The sequence below is a fragment of the Tiliqua scincoides genome, chromosome 6 (assembly GCF_035046505.1).
Source record: "Tiliqua scincoides isolate rTilSci1 chromosome 6, rTilSci1.hap2, whole genome shotgun sequence".
Lineage (NCBI taxonomy): Eukaryota > Metazoa > Chordata > Lepidosauria > Squamata > Scincidae > Tiliqua > Tiliqua scincoides.
In genome coordinates this window covers 9,372,020-9,390,911 of record NC_089826.1, presented here as the reverse complement: position 1 = coordinate 9,390,911, position 18,892 = coordinate 9,372,020, and the positions used below count along the sequence as shown (strand labels likewise).

At 46.6% G+C, this 18,892-nt stretch overlaps 2 pseudogenes; one reads left to right on the top strand and one right to left on the bottom strand.

Annotated features, from left to right (window-relative positions):
* Positions 1-10,618: 10,618 nt before the first annotated feature.
* LOC136656567 (5S ribosomal RNA) lies at positions 10,619-10,737 on the bottom strand (annotated as a pseudogene).
* A 3,775-nt stretch (positions 10,738-14,512) lies between these two features.
* On the top strand, positions 14,513-14,627 carry LOC136656503 (5S ribosomal RNA; annotated as a pseudogene).
* The last annotated feature ends 4,265 nt before the right edge of the window (positions 14,628-18,892 follow it).

Here is an 18,892-nt window from a genome sequence, read left to right as displayed (position 1 = left end):
AGCTGGAGGGGGGCAAAGCAGTAAGTCTTGCAGGGAGTCTCTCCGCAGTGTGCAAGGGGCCCCTTCCCTTCCCCTTCAGAACCATTCCAGGCTGGGGGGGGGTCAAATGGAGGCCAATGCAACCCACTCCATTTGGCTCCCCCCACCTGGAATGGCTCCAAGGGGGAGGTGCCCCATGCATGCTGCAGTGAGTCTCCCTGCAAGACTTGGTGTTTTGTCCCCCACCTCTAGCTACGCCGCTGTTCAGAACAGTCCTATGGTGCATGAGTCCTTGGCTGCCTCCAGTTGCGCAGGAGGGTTGTCCATTATGTAAGACAGTTGTATTTTTATTTTCTGGGGGTTTGGGTTATAACTTTTGATAGAATGGAAATTTTTCACTCTGGTTTGTTTTGTTGCATTCTGCTGTAAATTACGCATCGAATGATATACTATATAATATGATAGCGTTATTCCCAACAACCGCAATTTTAACAATTTTGATCACTAGTGGTATCACCCCCCTGTGTGTGGCACCCGGGGCTTTCCACCCCCCACTAGCTATGCCACTAGCGGACTCCAGACTCTATCTGTCTCTCCAGGAAGGAGAGAGGCTCCAGGAGTCCATGCATGATTCATAAAGCTGCCTTCACAACCTTAAAAAACCTGAGCGCGGCAAATTCTCCCCAGATGCCAGCTGAGGATCAAACTGCCTGTCGCTGAGCACACCAGTTAGATCTTACCGGCATTCCTGGAATAGCTGCTCTGCCTGGGAAAGTGGTGGGGAAATCTTGAGCCCCCAAGTCAGCTGGAAGTCTTGGGAGAGAGAAGGAAAAAAAAGACACTGGTACCAACTGTGGGTGTTGGGAGAGTTAGAACAGACAAAAGAAAATATTTCTTTACTCAGCGTGTGGTTGGTCTGTGGAACTCCTTGCCACAGGATGTGGTGATGGCGACTGGCCTGGACGCCTTTAAAAGGGGATTGGACAAGTTTCTGGAGGAAAAATCCATTACGGGGTACAAGCCACGATGTGTATGTGCAACTTCCTGATTTTAGAAATGGGCTATGTCAGAATGCCAGATGCAAGGGAGGGTACCAGGATGCAGGTCTCTCCTTATCTGGTGTGCTCCCTGGGGCATTTGGTGGGCTGCTGTGAGATACAGGAAGCTGGACTAGATGGGCCTATGGCCTGATCCAGTGGGGCTGCTCTTATGTTCTTATGGGAGGGGCAAAGCAAAGCACTAAGTTTTGCAGGGAGCCTTACTGCAGCGTGAAAGCAGCCCCTTGCCTTTGGAGCCATTCTGGGTGGGGGGAGCAAAATGGAGGCATTCACCCACAATGGTGCCCACATTCTGCCCACAATGGTACCAAAGAGGGGGGAGGCTCCTTGCAAAACTTTGTGCTGTGCTTGTCCCCCCAGCTACGCCACTAGGCCGCAGTTCCCATGCACACATTGGGGGGGGGGGGAGAGCAGACTTGCTGGTTTCAGCAGCCTTTGGCTCCGACCTTTCTGTAATTCTTAAAATTTAAAAAAAGTGAATAAACCCCGCTGAATAAACCCCAGTTCATGCCTGCAACTTTACCACTTGTAAGAGAGGGAAAAATGCTACATCCAAATGTGGATCGGTCATGAATGGAGCTACAAATGCAATAAAAAACAAGGCATGGTCAAGGTCAATTCAACTTACTGGGCATGAGGGCTGGCCCATTCATGTGACAAAGTGGCAACTTCAACTGGTAGACTGTGCTGGTGGTAAACTGGCAGAGATGCCTTGTCCCTGCCGGCTGCCACCCCTGGCTGAGAGCAAAACAAACTGCGTGGGTGAGCATGCTGGGTTGAAGCGGGGCTCCTTCTTTCCTGGATGCTCCCTCCAGCCTGTTTTGAGGAAGGAACCAGGAAGTCAAGGAGGAGATGATGGCAAAGATGGGGGCATTAGGCCATGCGCATGGTGACATACTGTATGCTCAACATTTTACGAAGGGAGGGTAGAAGATTTGGGCAGCGCCTCAGACGTCACCACAGTTTGATTTGGCCCTATGTTGGACAATGGCTTTTTCAATTTCAAAAATTTATACCATGCTTTATAATTTTTAATTTCAAAAATTTATACCATGCTTTCCCCCTTTACTGGGTGTCCAAAGTGGCTTACAGCAAATATTTAAAAACCATCTCAATGGACTCAAACGAGCTCAGACATGCATCTGCTGGAATGAGAGGCTCTTCTGTGGTTGCTGGAACATAGTCAGAGGGACGCAATCTCACACCTGAAGGGAGTTCCACAGGGTTAGGGGGCCACCACAGAGGATGCCCTGCCACATGTCCCATGAGGCAAAAGAAAAGGGCCTTCCCAGACTTTAAGAGGTGGGCAGACTCATGTAGAGTGAGGGAGTCCTCTACATACTTTGGTCCTAAGCAGTTTGGGATTTTAAAAGTAATGACCTCTGATTACGATGTTTAACTTTATGCCTATGTATTTATGCATATTATACACAGTCCTTATAAGATGGTTACTCAGTAGTATGGTGTAGCCTGCAAGGGGCCTTGTTTGTTTATTTTTTAGCCTCCATTCTGTTGGGGTATTCAAGGCCGTTTACAGTGATCCAATTAAAAACACCACCATAATGTGTGTATGGTGTGTAGCACTATGGGTGTGTAGAGAGATCCAGGATGGTATAGTGGTTTGGGAGTTGGTACTCCCAAGATCCAGGTACAAATCCCCATTCAACCATGCAGTTTCCTAGGTGACCTTGGACTTGTCACTATCTCTCAGTCTGACCTACCTCCTAGGGTTGTTGTGAAGACAAAAGGAGGGGAAAAACCATGTATACCACCTTTGAGCTTTTTGGAGGAAATGTGGTATAAAAATGTGAAAGATAAATAAATAGCTAACAATTCCATAAACAATTCAATGAATCAAGGCTACACTATAGCAGAGGGGTGTCCAAAGTTTTTGGCAGGAGGGCCACATCGTCTCTCTGACACTGTGTTGGGGGGCCCAGGGGAAAAAAGAATTAATTTACATTTCAAATTTGAATAAATTTACATACATTTACATAAATGAATATGTTAAAGATGAACTTATATGAATGAATGAAGGTCTTGCAATAGCTCAAGGCCTATAAAAGGCCTTGCATGAAGCAAGGCTGGCCTTTCCTTTGCTGCCGCTGCTGCATCACAGACGTGAAACAGCAAGCAGTGGAGGGAGCCCTCATCCCACAGCTCACGCAAGAGGTCAAACAGTCGCCCTCACGCTGCGAGCAGTTGCGTCGGGCCACTGCGGGCCAGCTCCAGACTGGGAGCTCCCTAAGGGCTGCATTGAGAGACCTCGAGGGCCGCAAGTGGCCCCAGGGCTGGGGTTTGGGCACCCCTGCTATAGCAGATTGAAAACAACAGCCCAAGAACCAAATTCTGAAAGAAGCTAACTGAAACAAAATAATCTTCACTGCAGACTGAAAAATAGTCAGTGAGGGGGACAGATGTGGCCCAGGGTCCACCTCTGCCAAAAACAAACAAAAAGTTGCATTATCTAATGTTTGCCCCCCAAAGTGAGTAGAAATTGGCTCATCCACTTCCTTGTCATGCTCCTTATGTGGTCTTCAGATGGGGATGTGTAGGACAGTAGGATCACTCAGCAATGTAGGGAATGTATTCTGTAGATCACTAAGAACACAATCCTAGGCATGTCTACTCAGAACTAAGTCCAATTATAGTCAATGGGACTTACTTCCAGGAAAGTGTGGATAGGATTGGGCTCTTATGCTTACTATACATCATGATCTGAGTTGAACACACACACCTGCATTCACAGAGAGAGAGCGCGCCCCACTCTCTGGCGTCTCTGAGCTGAGGTCCCTATATACGTACCTTTGCATTGGAAATCAGAAGGGCAGGCAGCTCCATTTAATACCAGAGGCATCATTAATAAGGATTGTATCCTTTGAGATTGAGACCAGGCATTTGCAAGATAGGCCACCAGGTGGCACAGTGTTTGGGCTGCCAACTTCACCCATGGCAGGGAAGAGAGACAGCTGCCACTCTAGGATCCAGCAGCTGAATACAGAGCCATGGCAAAGTGGCACAAGCTGCCAACAGCCCAAGCGCCTGCATATAAACTACTGTGAAAATCCCTGATGTTTTCCTATTTTTCCTTTGCCTATTTTTTTCCCCCCTATGGGAGGGTGAATATTTTTTATCCATTGTTATAATCCTTCAGCCCCCCCCCTCTACATTTTCTGATTATCTGCCTGGCCTCAGTTTACTTGGGTGAGAGCAGTTTTTTATGTTTCCCAGAGACCAGACTCACCACTGCTTGGCTTTAAGTGGGATCCCCTCCCATCAGAATTAAGGGCTCCTTGCTAACCAGAGGCTTTCCCTTCTCCTGTCTGTCCTTCCTCAGTCTTGGGTGGTTGCAATGAAAGTTGTCATCAGTGGTGTAGCTGGAGGGGGGGCAAAGCACTAAGTTTGGCAAGGAACTTCACCATGGTGTGCAAGCAGCCCCTCCCTTTCAGAGCCATCCTGGGTAGTGGAAGCAAAACAGGCAAAGGTGGAGAAACAGGAAGAAAAGTTCCCCAAAGAGATAAAATACCCAAAAGACAAAAAAATGAAACTAACCTGCCACAGTTCAGTACATTTGCTGGGTATTATATCCCACTGTATCCATTATGTGGTAGGAGAGTGAGATGGTAACCTAGCCCATTTCATCCAAAGTTTCAGGGCTGAGCATAGCAATGAGAAAATGGTTGGCTACCTTCAGTCTCGAAAGACTATGGTATTAGCCTACAGCACCTGGTATTCCCAGGCGGTCTCCCATCCAAGTACTAACCAGGCCTGACCCTGCTTAGCTTCCGAGATCAGACAAGATCAGGCAGGAAGTGGAATCTAGTTCAGGGGTTCTTATCCTTTCTATGATTAAAGGCACCCAATATGTCCCCTTTGCCCAACTGTCAAAATCATCCTCATCCTCACCAGTCCTATTAGCTACTAGTGTGACTTCAAAAGACATCAATAGCTTGATTTTGCTTTATATATGGATAGCTCAGAACAGAATGCCTCATTTCATATTGATGATGGTGATAGTTATCTAATTCAACAACAGTTTTGTTTTAATTGTTCAGAGATCAAGTCCCTTATGCTCAAGGGGTATGGATACCTTTGGTTAAGAATCTCTGATCTAATGTCTAGTCCAGTCCATGAAAGCTTATGCATAATAAACCTGGCCGTCTTGAAGGCAACAAGACAAATCTCATTCAACAAAACATGTGTCTCGTATTATTCATAATTTATTTATTACATGCACATCTCATTTTAATTCCATAATGGAACTCAAGGCAGGGCATAGACAGGTTCCCATCCAGGCACTGACCACACTCAGGCCTAGATGTGCTTTAGTAAGGTAGCCACATCAGACTGTGCTCTGGGATCTGGGCTGGCCCAAGTTCCTTGAGCCTGTCCCTTTATCAGGTTATGTGCCAGTCTTGCTTCTTCTTAACCCTATATTGGAAAAGGAATAGGGGGTATAGCAAAAGCAGAAGCATGGAGAGAGATGAGCTGGAATGCTTTGGCTCTTGCTCCATTACATCTTTGGCAAAACTTTACTGAACCCAGTGTGGCTGACTGTTCCTTGAAAGTACCAACAATTCAGGTTGAATACAGCAATTCCGTCACTTCTGAATTATGCATCCAAAAATATTGGCAGCAAACAAAAGATTGTTCCTAGGAATCTACCACCCTTTTGACAAATCCGTTTTCAAGGCAGGCTTACAAGAACAAGCATTATGTGTTCTTGCAATATCTGCAATCTCACAATATTTTTTTTGAACATTTTTGCACCAAGCCATCTGCACTCTCTTGCTATTTTAACCTCTTTTGTGCCAAGCCATCTGTGTTGGTACGATTTTTTCTCCCTTTTGTGTCAACCACCAGTGAAACACAGGCGAGAATGCCTGTTTAAGCAGCCTTAAGACTGCAAAATTCAGGTTTCGGTGTATGGTAGGTGAATTGTGCAAAAACAGATGGGCAGCTCCAATCCTGAGCTGCCTGGTACCCAGGGCTGCTGCAGCACTTAAAATGGCTGCAGCTGCATCCTGCGCGCTAACCGGGCAACGCTGGTGCCTCCTCCCCTGGTGCCCCAGTTAAGGCAAGTAGCTCCACATTGGGGCTACTTGATTCTAAGGTGTCCCAAGGGTCGCCATAGAATCAAGAGCCTCCATGTTGGGTCATTGGCCATTGGCTCCAAAGCTCGACCAGTCCTGCCTCCCTCCTGGCCTGCTCCCTCTCCCTGGTACACCTTCTCCCTGCCCTCTCTCCGCCCTCCACCCGGCTCCCCCCACCTTCCCCCCAACCCGGAACACCCACCTACCTCTCCACTGCCTGGTGGTCTGTGCAACTGCGGAGTGGTGGCGGTCCACCGTTGCTGAAATAGCACCTGTGCTGGATTGGCCCTGAGGTCTCAAATGTGCTTTATGGCATGTTTGCGACAGTGCACGCTGGCGGTAAGCCGCTGTGCAGTGTTTAGAATTGGGCCCTAAGTCTTCAGCTGAAGTGGGAAATTGACATATTGAAGGGAAAGCACACAAATGAAAGCAGCCAAAATAGGCAGATGGATTTTCATGAAACTCCACTGCTTGACATTTCAAAAAAAATGACTGAATGCAGATTTCCTCATGGAGGTTGCTCATATTGCAATGCTAAGCAACCTTACCAACTTTGTTTCCTCCACTACCACCTGGCTCTCCCCTACACCCATCATCTTTTCTAATTTGCCTTTCTGACTTTTACCCTGCATTCCTCTTTATCTCTGTAACAACTTTTAAAAGAGATACACAAAATTACTCATCAAAGGACAATTAAATATGCATGTGCTTACAGAGAGAGAGAGAGAGAGAGAGAGAGAGAGAATAATTGATTAACACATTTAAATTAAAGTAACATCTGAAACCTTTTACCAATTGCATTTAAACTCAACTATCACTCAATGTCACAACACTGATCGTTGTCATGGACATACATTTTCATAAGCATTGTTATTCCAGTGCAGAATGGCTTTTTTGAGTCATCCATGAAATGCATCAAAGCTTTGTCATTGCCTTCTTGCTTCTTCATAAGAGCTGATAATTTACACATGAGCATGATTCATCCACTGTTTTTTTTCTTCCATTTTTTGCAGGTTCCCCCCCCCCCAAAAGGAATATTTCTGCATCGCCTGCCCACATTCTTGATGTGTCTACAAAAGCTAGTAGATGCTCTGAGCAGAGACCCTGCTGCATTTCTGTCCTCTTCAGCATCTAAAGTTAGTGGTGCTAGATGGGATTTGTGGGGGGACAAAAACCCCCATAAAGTAGCTTGTGTGACATGTCCCAAATTTGTGCAGGCAGCATTGAGAAAAATGCTGAGAAAGGAGCTTGTTTCCACCCTCTATGCTGCTAGCCAATAAGGAAAGGTAGAAATAAGACTGACACATAAATGAAACAGTGGCATTATGCTTTCTCTACCCTTCGTAAATGTGAACCACAGAGCTAGGAAAAGACAGCTACGGTCACAGCTCAGTTGTCTGAGGACGGAAGCTAGTACAGTATGTTAGTTTTTTTCTCCCATGGAGAGAAAGTGAGAGCTGTCCAGAGAATACAAGGGGACAGAGCAGGACTTAAGCAGCTTCAGGTCCAATTCAAGACTTATTTCATTTTTTAAATGTGATTCTTTAAAGAGTTTCTCAAACTGTGGGTAGGCACCCACTAGGTGGGTCGCCAGCCAATTTCAGGTGGGTCCCCATTCATTTCAAGTAGAAATTCTTCGGCTTGATGATGTCACTTCCGGTCATAACATCACTTCCGGTGGGTCCTGACAGATTCTCATTCTAAAAAGTGGGTCCTGGTGCTAAAAATTTGAGAACCGCTGCTTTAAAAAGTTTTGAAATGTTTGATAGTGCAGTCTGCCTGCCTGCAGGTCAATGGAGCGGAAGACTTCTGCATGCATCTGAGTGCTAGATTTGGCCTGGGAGGGAGTGTGAGGGGACAATTAGAGTAGATTTGCTTATGACCTTTGCTGCAACTTGAAGAATGTTCCATAGCGGTGGCTTTTGGCTGGAAGTTTAAACCAGCTCTACCTTTAACCAGCAGATTAACAGTGTACCACATTGCCAGGGCTATTGTAAACCACTTTCTGTAACCACAGGCTCTCAAACCTACAATATTAACAAAATTGGCACTTCAATGGCAAATTTAAACAAAAACCCTTCAGTAGTACCTGCAAAAGGGGCAATTGCATAAATGACATTGAAATGAGTGTATTAAAATACAAGTCCAAGTTAAAAAGCATTATTATTCAGATGCATTATAGTTTTAAATTTAAAAACACAAGCAAACTCTTGGGCTGTATACTTTTTGAAAACCAAAACAACTTGCGCCAGCCTTGCTCTGACATTTTCCACTTGACCTTAGTTTTGTTTCATTGTGAATTTAACACGAGCCTCCAAGGATTATAATAACCAATTTCACAAATTGTGTATTCTCTGACTGCTAAGCAAAAGGGGCTTAAGGATTTCAACTTATCCTAACCAACTCTGGCATGGAGAGGACGGCTGGCCCGTGCCGTATCCAACACGGGATTGGGGTCAAAAGCAGCTCTGCCTGGGTAATAGGGAATCACTTCCCCTTACCCGGGGTAAAACCACAGCAGCCCCAATAGGGCTACTCAGATCTCAAGAGCTGCCCCAGGTTGGCCCCATCCCCTACTCACCGGCTGCTTGCCCATATTTAGCAGTTACAGTCTCTGATTTTTGAATAGCCTTGGGGCTTGAGACCATTAGTTATCTGGTCTTTCCATTACCCTTTGGCGACCCACCAAAAATCAGAGGGTGACCCACCCGACCCACAGTTTGGGAACCACTGGATAGAGTTTTCAGCATGATTATAAAAAACAAAACCTCCCCCTAAAATTCTTAATAGTAGTTTAATTACAGTAGTTGATTCCCAACACAAAGAAACTATCCTCCTTGTCATAAAATTGCAATTACAATTCAGTTATGTGAAAATCAGTTTCTTTCTACTACTTATCGCAGAGCAGCAGGTAAAAAGCAGCTGACCCTCTGCCTCACCAGCTCGACAGGCCTTCAGCTAGTTCACAATAAGTGGCTGGCAGTGACAGCATCTTCATGAAACGGAGGCATCGCACTTGCTTCCCGGGAGTTACCATGGGAGGAATTGCTCCCGGAGAAAAGTGATTGAGCATGAATGTGCTCAGTGCAGATACAATTTCAGTCTGGCATCAACCCCTGCTAAGACCTTGTAATAACCGAGTTGCCATTGTGATTTCTGACATGCAAAAAGCTTATGACAGGATCATTAGGAACAGATGGAAAATAGGCCGATTTCCATTTTCGGATGAGGACGAAAGCAATCCAGTCAACCACGAGAATGTCTTCCTCTTTTAAAGTCGTCTATTAAACTCAAAAGCAAGGTTTCTGTCTAGATGTTTCCACCTTGGAGGGAAAACTTGTCACAGTGTGATCTGGGGCCAATAAGTCTTCTCACTGATATTCACCCCTCTTTTCCCTTCCATAGTATGGATTTTCTGCACCTTTTAATTACAGCAGTCAGTTTGAGAAAATAGGCTTTGTTTTCCGCCGAGTCTTTCTTGTTTTTGGCAGGAGATGAAAAGGGAACACCTGTTGTCTGGTTATAGAGAGAAACACCTGTCAATGGAAGCAGTAAGTGGTAACATGGGGACCATCAATAGCAGGATCTTAGAAGATTTTGCTAGCGAGATGGAGAAAAGGAGAGAACACCTGTTTGGGACTGCTGACGACCTAGTGACAGTTTATTGACTTCTGGCAGAAGATGTCAATAAAGGACAACTCTGCTCTCCCCTACCCCAGGGACCAGCAGCCCATGGTTGCAACATCTGTTGACAGGGGAATGAGTGTTGTCAGATTGGAGACATTCCTTTGGAAGAGAATAGAGCGGAACGGATTTGAGGATTGCCAGTCATCTAGCAGTTCATATGCTTTGTGGATTATGACCAGATTTTTAAAGGGAGCGTTGGAGGAAATGAAGGAGGCCAAGAGGCACTAGATGAAGAAAGCGGCATTAAAAAAGAAATCATTATTTGGGGGGGGGGGATGCAAGCCTTAATTGCTGAGATTAATCAGCTCAAGGTTTCAATGCAATTCATGCTGAAATTTGCCCAGTGATTAATTCCTTGGCAGGGGCCACAAGCAAACACTCTGGGACTGTGATCCTCGAAAGGGCTTGCTACTGTTGTGGACTATGTCCCTCTCTTCCCTGCAGACAGCACGATGAAAGAAAAGGCACTGTGATGTTGCTTCTTTCCAGACCGTATGCAAAACTAGCAAAGAGTTCAGGGGTGAAGAAAGATAGCGGCCTATCCGGTTAAAATTAATCTTGATTAGCTCACATTGAAGTCAATGAAACAAATTAGTCACAGCTAATTTAAGACCTGCTGCTGTCAGTGAGAGTTAATCTTGACTAATTTTAGCTGGATCAGGGCCTATGGCTTTACCTCTCCCTCTTTCTAACAGTAAGGGGGACAGGCAGCTCAATCTGACATTAGTCTTATACACAAGATATCCTCCCTGTGTTCAGAGAGTTGGTTGGCAACCTTCAGTCTCAAAAGACTGTGGTATAAGCCTACAGCACCCGGTATTCCCAGGCGGTCTCCCATCCAAGTACTAACCAGGCCTGGCCCTGCTTAGCTTCCGAGATCAGATGAGATCAGGCATGTGCAGGGTAACAGGAGCTCCACCTTCTGGTCCTGTGGCTGATGTACCCACTGACCATCGGCCTGCCATGTTTGGAGTTTGTCTTCAAGGGGCAGAACAAAATGCACAGAAGGTTTCTTCATGCAGTTTGAAACCTTGGGTGATCTGGGACTCCAAACGACATGGAGAAACCATCTCTATGTTCAATTCTGCCCCATGTAGACAATGTTGGTTACTGGGGGGTATACTGGGTTACTGGGGGTATAGCCAAGCAGGTACGTTGACCCTGATGTGGGCCAATTAGTGTGTCACTGTCCCTGATGAAGCATCTATACTAACATCAAAGGTGATGTAATAAAGTTATATGGTAGCCTCCACTATAAGATGATTATCTCTGTGACAGCTTTTTCATCAGGTTCAAAGAATATTTATCAGGACATTCAGTACAAACCTGTGTGATGCTGTAATACATAATCAGGAATATAGAATGTTTAGTCTTATACAAGTTGCAACTGAAATGAAAAATCACGCCCCATTGCCCTGCTCTTCAGACTAGAATTGACACAGAAATGGGGACTAGTGGCAGGAAAATTGTGTGATCTGTAATCTGCTGCCCAAAGCCCCTGCTTTATATTCCTTCATAGTAAAGCTGATCTGGATGATGGGCCAATGGCAAGTGTCTTGTCGTCCCCGTCCCCCTGCTACTGAGGTAGTAAACCTGTTCCTAGGCTGAACCACTTCACACTGCAGGTGGGGGTTCTCTTTGCTATATTCTCCCCTATATAAAATTCCCTGCACACAGAAAGGGGGAGGATTCCAGCAGTTCCTGACATACTGCTTTTCTGTGTGTAGGGTTGTTTTTTGTTTTTTTTCCAGTGGGCGAGCATTTTATTAGGCCATTCTTCACCTGCTGCCCAAAGAGGTACAGCCCACACACAGGTTTACTGTTGAGAACTAGGCATCTGAAGAGGATGCAAGTGGTGCATGCTACATAATTCACAAAGGACGTGCAATGGTCGCCATTAGATTTCATAGGCAACTACTGAGGAGAGAGTCAGCATGCAGTGGCATAGCTAGAGGGGGTGCAAAGTACTAAGTTTTTCGGGGAACCTCACTGCAGTGTGCAAGTGGCCCCTCCCCCCTCCCCTTCAGAGCTATTCTGGGTGCTGGGAGCAAATGGAGGCAGAATTACCCTGCACATGCCTGATCTTGTCTGATCCTGGAAGCTGAGCAGGGTCAGGCTTGGTTAGTACTTGGATGGGAGACCGCCTGGGAATACCAGATGCTGTAGGCTTATACCATAGTCTTTTGAGACTGAAGGTTGCCAACCACAAAGGGGAGGGAGCACTAAACAAAACTTTGCACCCCCTCTAGCTATGCTGCTGGCACCACACTCGCCATTTCTGCTCAATCAATGCATTGAAATAGTAGAATCCTTATGGAGAGCTCTGGAAAATTGCTCTGTAATGCTGCTGCCCCAGACCAGCTGCAAGGACTTTCAACCGGAGTGCGGAGCCTGCTGCGGTTGTCGGACTCTTCGCTGCTCTGAAGGTCGGACACAGAAGATATGCCTTCCAGGATGCTAGAATGTGGATCAAATTGCATAGGCTTCCCAGTGCACCTTGGCCTAGTAGCAGCTGCTGATGCTTTAAGGAAGGGGAGCTGCAAAGCCTTGGGTAAATCCTATCTCCGGACAGCCTGACTTAACCACAGACCCCCCTCCCTAAGCTCAGAGTTTTCTGCACTTGTGTGTCAGAGGTGCAAAAATGATTGAACACACACCTTCCTTCTCAAGGAAGAAGGCATACAGATTGATTAATTAATTAATTGACGCATACAGATTATTTACCTCCAGGCACCTATTAAAAGAGCCTGTTAAGGTAAGAATCTGAATGGCAAAACAGAACTGGATCTTTCAATGCATGGAGCATGAAATCACACTAGTCTGTAGGCAACTGGGAGAGCTGGTAGGACAGATGCACAGTCCCTGGGAAAGGAACCAAATGGGATCAAGATCATCAGTTAATCATCAGTATTGACTGTTGCCAAACCAGAATCTTTGTAGTTCTATTAGATCAAGGTAAACCAATATACAGCCTGGGTAGGTGGAGTTACTATGGACTTCATAGCCCTGGGAAAGTTGTGAAACACAACTCATCACTAGGGGTAGCAGAACACACATTCTGCAGATTTCTAGTTCTAGCCTGGGTGACACTCAACAGCATGCCTATCAAGGAAGGGGGTGTGTAGAATTCTCAGTAGTCTAGGTCTAGGACTAAGATATCTTGAAAGCTTCCTATCCTCATACAAAACGGCCCAGGAACTTCGCTCTACATCAGAGATCCTGCTTCTCTTTGCCTTCTCCCCCCAGTTCCCGCATTGATAGATGTGTGGGGAATGGGTATGAGGGTGTCACCCCGGCACAGCTCAAGCACCATGGGTCTCCTCTGGAGCAAGGGTCATAAGAACATAAGAACAGCCCCACTGGATCAGGCCATAGGTCCATCTAGTCCAGCTTCCTGTATCTCACAGCGGCCCACCAAATGCCCCAGGGAGCACACAAGACAACAGACATAAGCAGAGTCCCACTGGATCAGGCCATAGGTCCATCTAGTCCAGCTTCCTGTATCTCACAGCGGCCCACCAAATGCCCCAAGGAGCATCTGGCCTTCTGACATAGCCCATTTCTACAATCAGGAGGTTGCACATACACATCATGGCTTGTACCCCATAATGGATTTCTCCTCCAGAAACTTGTCCAATCCCCTTTTAAAGGCGTCCAGGCCAGTCGCCATCACCACATCCTGGGGCAAGGAGTTCCACAGACCAACCACACGCTGAGTAAAGAAATATTTTCTCTTGTCTGTTCTAACTCTTCCAATTTTAGTGGATGTCCCCTGGTTCTGGTGTTATGTGGTCTCCTTAAGAGTAGGGGAGCCAGATAAGTATGGCCAGGATCTAGCCCTTCTGCAAGGGGCCTACCAAGGGTCACGTGGCCAGAAGGGGTGGAGTCAAAGAAACCAGCTGCTGGGCTCATAAGGAGCTCTGCAGCCATGGGACTGGGAGATTTCCTCCTGGGCTCTGGCTTTGGAAGGAGGACCAGGTACTTACCCTAGACCTGTGCCTGTCTGGGATAGGGTGGGAAAGGCCCCAAGTTGGGATAACCCTTGGGGGAGAGCTGGCCCCAAGGAGGAAGAAAGACCCTAGATGTTGGGCTTGCAAAATACATCCTGGCGAGTCTCTTGTCTGTCTCCCGACAACCTGAGGGAAGCTGGGGGAATATACACGGGAAACGGCAACCCGCATCTTGGGCAAGCAAGGCAGGCTAAAGACTAATACCGGGGTCTTGTGAAGCAGCAAGTCCCTGATGAGTGTAAAATTGATAACGAGAATAAACCGTGTGCATAGACTACCTTCACCGGCTCCTTGCGTGTTGGGGTAAGTCAGCTGCCACCTGTACCGGTTTGGCAGAAGCTCCACCCCTTGGCCCCACCCAGGGGATGGACGCGACAGAAGGTTAGGTCAGCAGCACCAGGATGGCTTTCCAAGAGAGGTACGCTTGGCACTTTCATTGCCTGCTTTTTTGGGTTTCAGTGGGCACTTTTTCATTCTAGCTCTAATTGGTTTTTCAAACCAACTGCTGGTTGGGCAGCCCAATCCTAAGGTCCGGGGATGTTGTGAGGAACAGCTGTGCCAAAAGAGCCACCATTGTACCCTCTGGGGTCAGACCAGTGACCAGAGCCTCCTCAGGGTAAGGGATCAGATGTTCCCTTACCCTGTGTTCAGCTCTGCTGCCACCAATGGCCCTCTTTGGATACGTGCCCACTATTTACCCTGCACATGCCTTATCTCGTCTGATCTCAGAAGCTAAGCAGGGTCAGGCCTGGTTAGTACTTGGATGGGTGACCACCTGGGAATACCAGGTGCTGTAGGCTTATGCCATGATCTTGGAAGCTAAGCAGGGTCAGGCCTGGTTAGTACTTGGATGGGAGACTGCCTGGGAATACTGGGTGCTGTAGGCTTATACCATAGTCTTTCGAGACTGAAGGTTGCCAACCACTATTTAATGGGTGCAGAACCAAGGAGGCCTGTGTCAGACAGAGTGGCTCAGGACAGGGCATTGAATTCGGCCGCAGACTCTACTGCCATCCCCATCCCCTCCTGGGCCAATCCTCCCTTCGGCCCACCCACCCTCTGCTCAGTTCTACCTCCTACCCATCTTCCCCACCCCGAAACGCCTCCTGGGAATACTTACTATCCAGCACTTGGAGGAGGCTTTTTTCCAGCACTGAGGCCCAGAGCTGGCTGGCCCTGGCCTCTCTGCTGGTGCAGCAGTCTTCCCGCTGCTGGCAAACTGACTTACGCACTCACACAACAGCAGTTTAATCTCTTGTGAACTGCTCTGAATATGTCTTGAAACAGAAAGACAGAATATAAACGATGGAAATCATCATCTGCTTTTGTGATAGCAAATACTGAACTGTGGGGGGATTTTTTTTTTTCAAATGAATTGTAGTTGGATATGTGTGTAGTCTTGTATCTGTGACAATGTCATAGGTCCATGCACACCTCAATAGCCACCTGTGATCCACCAGTTCAGAGTTAGGAATAAGGAAGATGCCAAGAGGGCTTCTTTTAGCACCCATGGATGAAAAAATAAGGGATGGATTAAAAAAAGACAGGAAGGCGTTTCCTCCTGGTTTTCTGGTGATGGCGTCAGACCTGTGTTCTTTGATAGCTAAACATCAGTTGTGCAACTAGGATAGGGGAACCTGCACTGAGTATAAGTTACCTGAACAGAAGGACAACATAGACAGCAAAATGGGTAAATAAAATAAATCGTTGTTGTATTGATTTTATAACTCCTATAACCTACTTTTCAATCTTATTCCTGATAAGAGGCTTACTAAATGCATTTTTTTTTAAAGATTGTGAGCCCCTGTGGGACAGGGAGCTGTCTTTTCATTTGTCTTTTTTACATAAACTGTTTTGTCAACCTTTTTTGTCAAGAAGTTGCATATGGCTGCGATGATGATGATGATGATGATGGAAAATTATGCCCTGCAGATTACTCCTGAAGTATGAAACCAGGCTAACTGGTCCATAGCACCAAATTATCCAGCTTGGTCTTGCTGTACCTGAGCAGTACCCAGAGGCTTATCTAGGAACTGATGGCTTTTAGTATAAAAATAGGATCTTTAACTACTTCCCCCTTTTTTTCCCTCCTACAGAGAAAAGGTATCTGGTTCCTTGTTCACCAAATACATCTCTGCACCCACAAGCTAGTTATGCTCCTAGATCCATGGGAGTCTAACAGCTTTATATATACATCCACCCTCTGGAGAAATAAAAATCCTATTGTCCTTATAGTAGCTGTAACAAATGCGGAAGTTCTGCCTAAGGGCAGCAGGTTCAGTCTCCTGACAAAGCCTTGCTTTGAAATGCTAGACACAGGTTTGCTTTTCATCGATTTTCTCCAACCCCTGATTCCAGACATTGCTGAGGGTATTTAAAAAGAACAGTAGTCACCAAAGAGCTGTTTCATCTCCTCTGACTCCTAACAGGTGCTCTGGGGGCTTTCGGGGTGTATAAATCTGGAGCATTAAGTTGTCCATCCTTCTGAAACAAATTAACGAGGTCTTGGATTCGGGTTACCATCACTGGATACCTATGAACTGTTTGCATCAGTTCAGCCACTGCTGCATCGGGGGTCAACTGTTTGGTCTGGAGTTGAAGCTCCAGGGCTTTGTTGGGCCTAAGCAAAACATTTAAGAGAAGAAGAAAAACAAGAGATTGGGTTGCACATCTCTAGGCTATAGGGAAGGGAGCTGCTGGGCAGATCAGTTGCAAAAAGAAGATTGCGAGTTCCCTTTATAAACCACCAAAGTACTCAAGAAGAGCAGGCAGAGTCCCACATGGGTCTGCAGCTGCAAAGGTCACCTGGCAAAAAGCCAGCTGAACTAAAAGGTGTGATTAAGGTTGCCATCTTTTGAAGTGGTCCCTGTAGCTGTCCCTTTAACACCATTTTAATCTGCAGCAATTGGCAGGTGATCATGTTGAGTTCCAGGCCATGAGAAGCTTTGCCTGCTGGTTTCTCAAACCTCTGTTAATTAGCAACTCTGGAGGGAGGATCTGGACTTCAGTGGTTGAGTTCATTTTTTTTTTTTTTTTTTGCATGCAGAAAGTCCCAGGTTCAGGCCTGGTAAATCCAAGTATGGCTAGAACCCTTCCGTCCCAGAGAACTGCTGTTAGTCCATGCAGAACTAAATGGTCCTATCAACTATAGCATATGTTCGTTTCAATGCTCTTCTCCACCCAGATGTTATCCCTAGTTGCTCCATGAGCAAGTGCCATCATATTTGGAGCTCTCTGAATTCTGTAGAAAAACAAATTCTCCCTGTTCTATTTGGAGGGGGAGAATGAATACCACAAGGGAGGGAGGGATTTTCCAGGAAGAAAGCAAGAGGTGAGTTCACTTAGCTCCTATTAAGGTGATTCTAATACTTTTGGGTGCTTGAGGAAAAGCACCAAATGTTACCTCTGCCCTTACTAGGTGATGCACCAGCTTCTGCTCCTCCCAATGGAGGCAAGAGGGGGTCAGGGGTGTGTGCCCCCCGGCCAACCTGCTGCCTGGGGTGAATGCTTCAGTTGGCTTCATGAATGGGTCAGCCCTGGTTCCTAAGATTTCCTTGGGAGAGAAAGTCAGTGTTGAACCACTTAAAGTCTGTATTGTATCTACAATGGCATGGATGTTTGGATAAGCTTCTTAGAAGTCATGGCTGTCTCCTATCCCCTTGTTGCTGAAATAATCATTCAGGCACTCCCATCGCAAACGCCACCAATAATACAGTCATATTTCTTATCGGCAACAAAGGCGGTTGTCATGTATGCTTGGGAGGGGGGGAGGATGAGACCTTGGAGTGACTCCCTATTTGTCAAGTTGCCTGAGCACAAAACATATTCTTCCCTCTTCCCAGGCTGCTTGCTGGTCCCTTCCCATCTGTTGAAGCCGTCGCGGAAAGCTCAGCTCACCCAGTGACAGTCCAAACAAGAACCCCCCAGGTGCAAAAAAGTGCCTGGCAGAAAGGAATTTTTCAAAACCATTCATGGCCTTCTGAAGTATGCAGCGTCCTTTCTCCTGCTGGTCATAAATCATCTTTGCAGTTTCTTCATATGGGGTAGAAAAATAGTCCTGTTCAGTGCTGGCTCCAGTTTGCTGGGGGCCCTGGGGCAAAGCTTTGCACTGGGGTCCTCATGGCACCCACCTCTACCCCTGAAGACCACTGCCCCAAAGTATCGTTACCCATCAGATTAGAGCAAGGGTGCCCAAACCCTGGCCCAGGGGCCACTTGCGGCCCTCAGGGGCTCCCAATCCGACCCTCGAGGAGCACCCTGTTTCCAATGAGCCTCTGGCCCTCCAGAGACTTGCTAGAGCCCATGTTGGCCCAATGCAACTTTTCTTAGCATGGTGACTGTTCAACTTCTCACCTGAGCTGTGGGATGAGAGCTCCCTTCACTGCTTGCTGCTTCAAGCCTGTGATACAAGCAGCAGCAGTGAAGGAAAGGCTGCTTTGTGCAAGGCCTTTAATAGGCCTTGAGCTACTGTAAGACTGTAAGCTACTTTCATTCATATAAGTTCCATCTCTAATAAATTCATTTATGTAAATTTATTCAAATTTTAAATGTAAATTAATTCATTTTTTTCCTCAGTGTCAGAGAGATGATGTGGCCCTCCCGCCAAAATGTTTGGACACCCCTGGATTAGAGCATGGTGGTCAACACAAGACCTGCAGGTCATATGTGGTCTGCAAAGCCCTTTTTGGCAGCCCCCAAAGCCCGGCCAAATCCCTTCCACCCACTCCTCCTGCTTCAGAAGCTTTTCTGTCTCCCTGCTGCACTGTTCCGGCGTCTCCTTTGGAGAAGGATAAACCGGAATTACTTTAGCAGGCTCAGAACATGGAAGTAATTCGTGATGACATCATCACGTCACCGCCAATTACTTAGGGGTTGGCACAGCCGGGGGTCACGCGAGGGTCATGCGATCCCTCCCCTATCTGCCAGAAGTTGGACTGCCCTGGATTATAGTGTAGGGAGCTGAGCGGATTTCGCATGCAACAATTTAGTGGGATACCACTGATAAATGTAATACAACCTAGCAACTTTGTTGCAAAAATCATGTGTCTTTGTTATGGTGGATGGA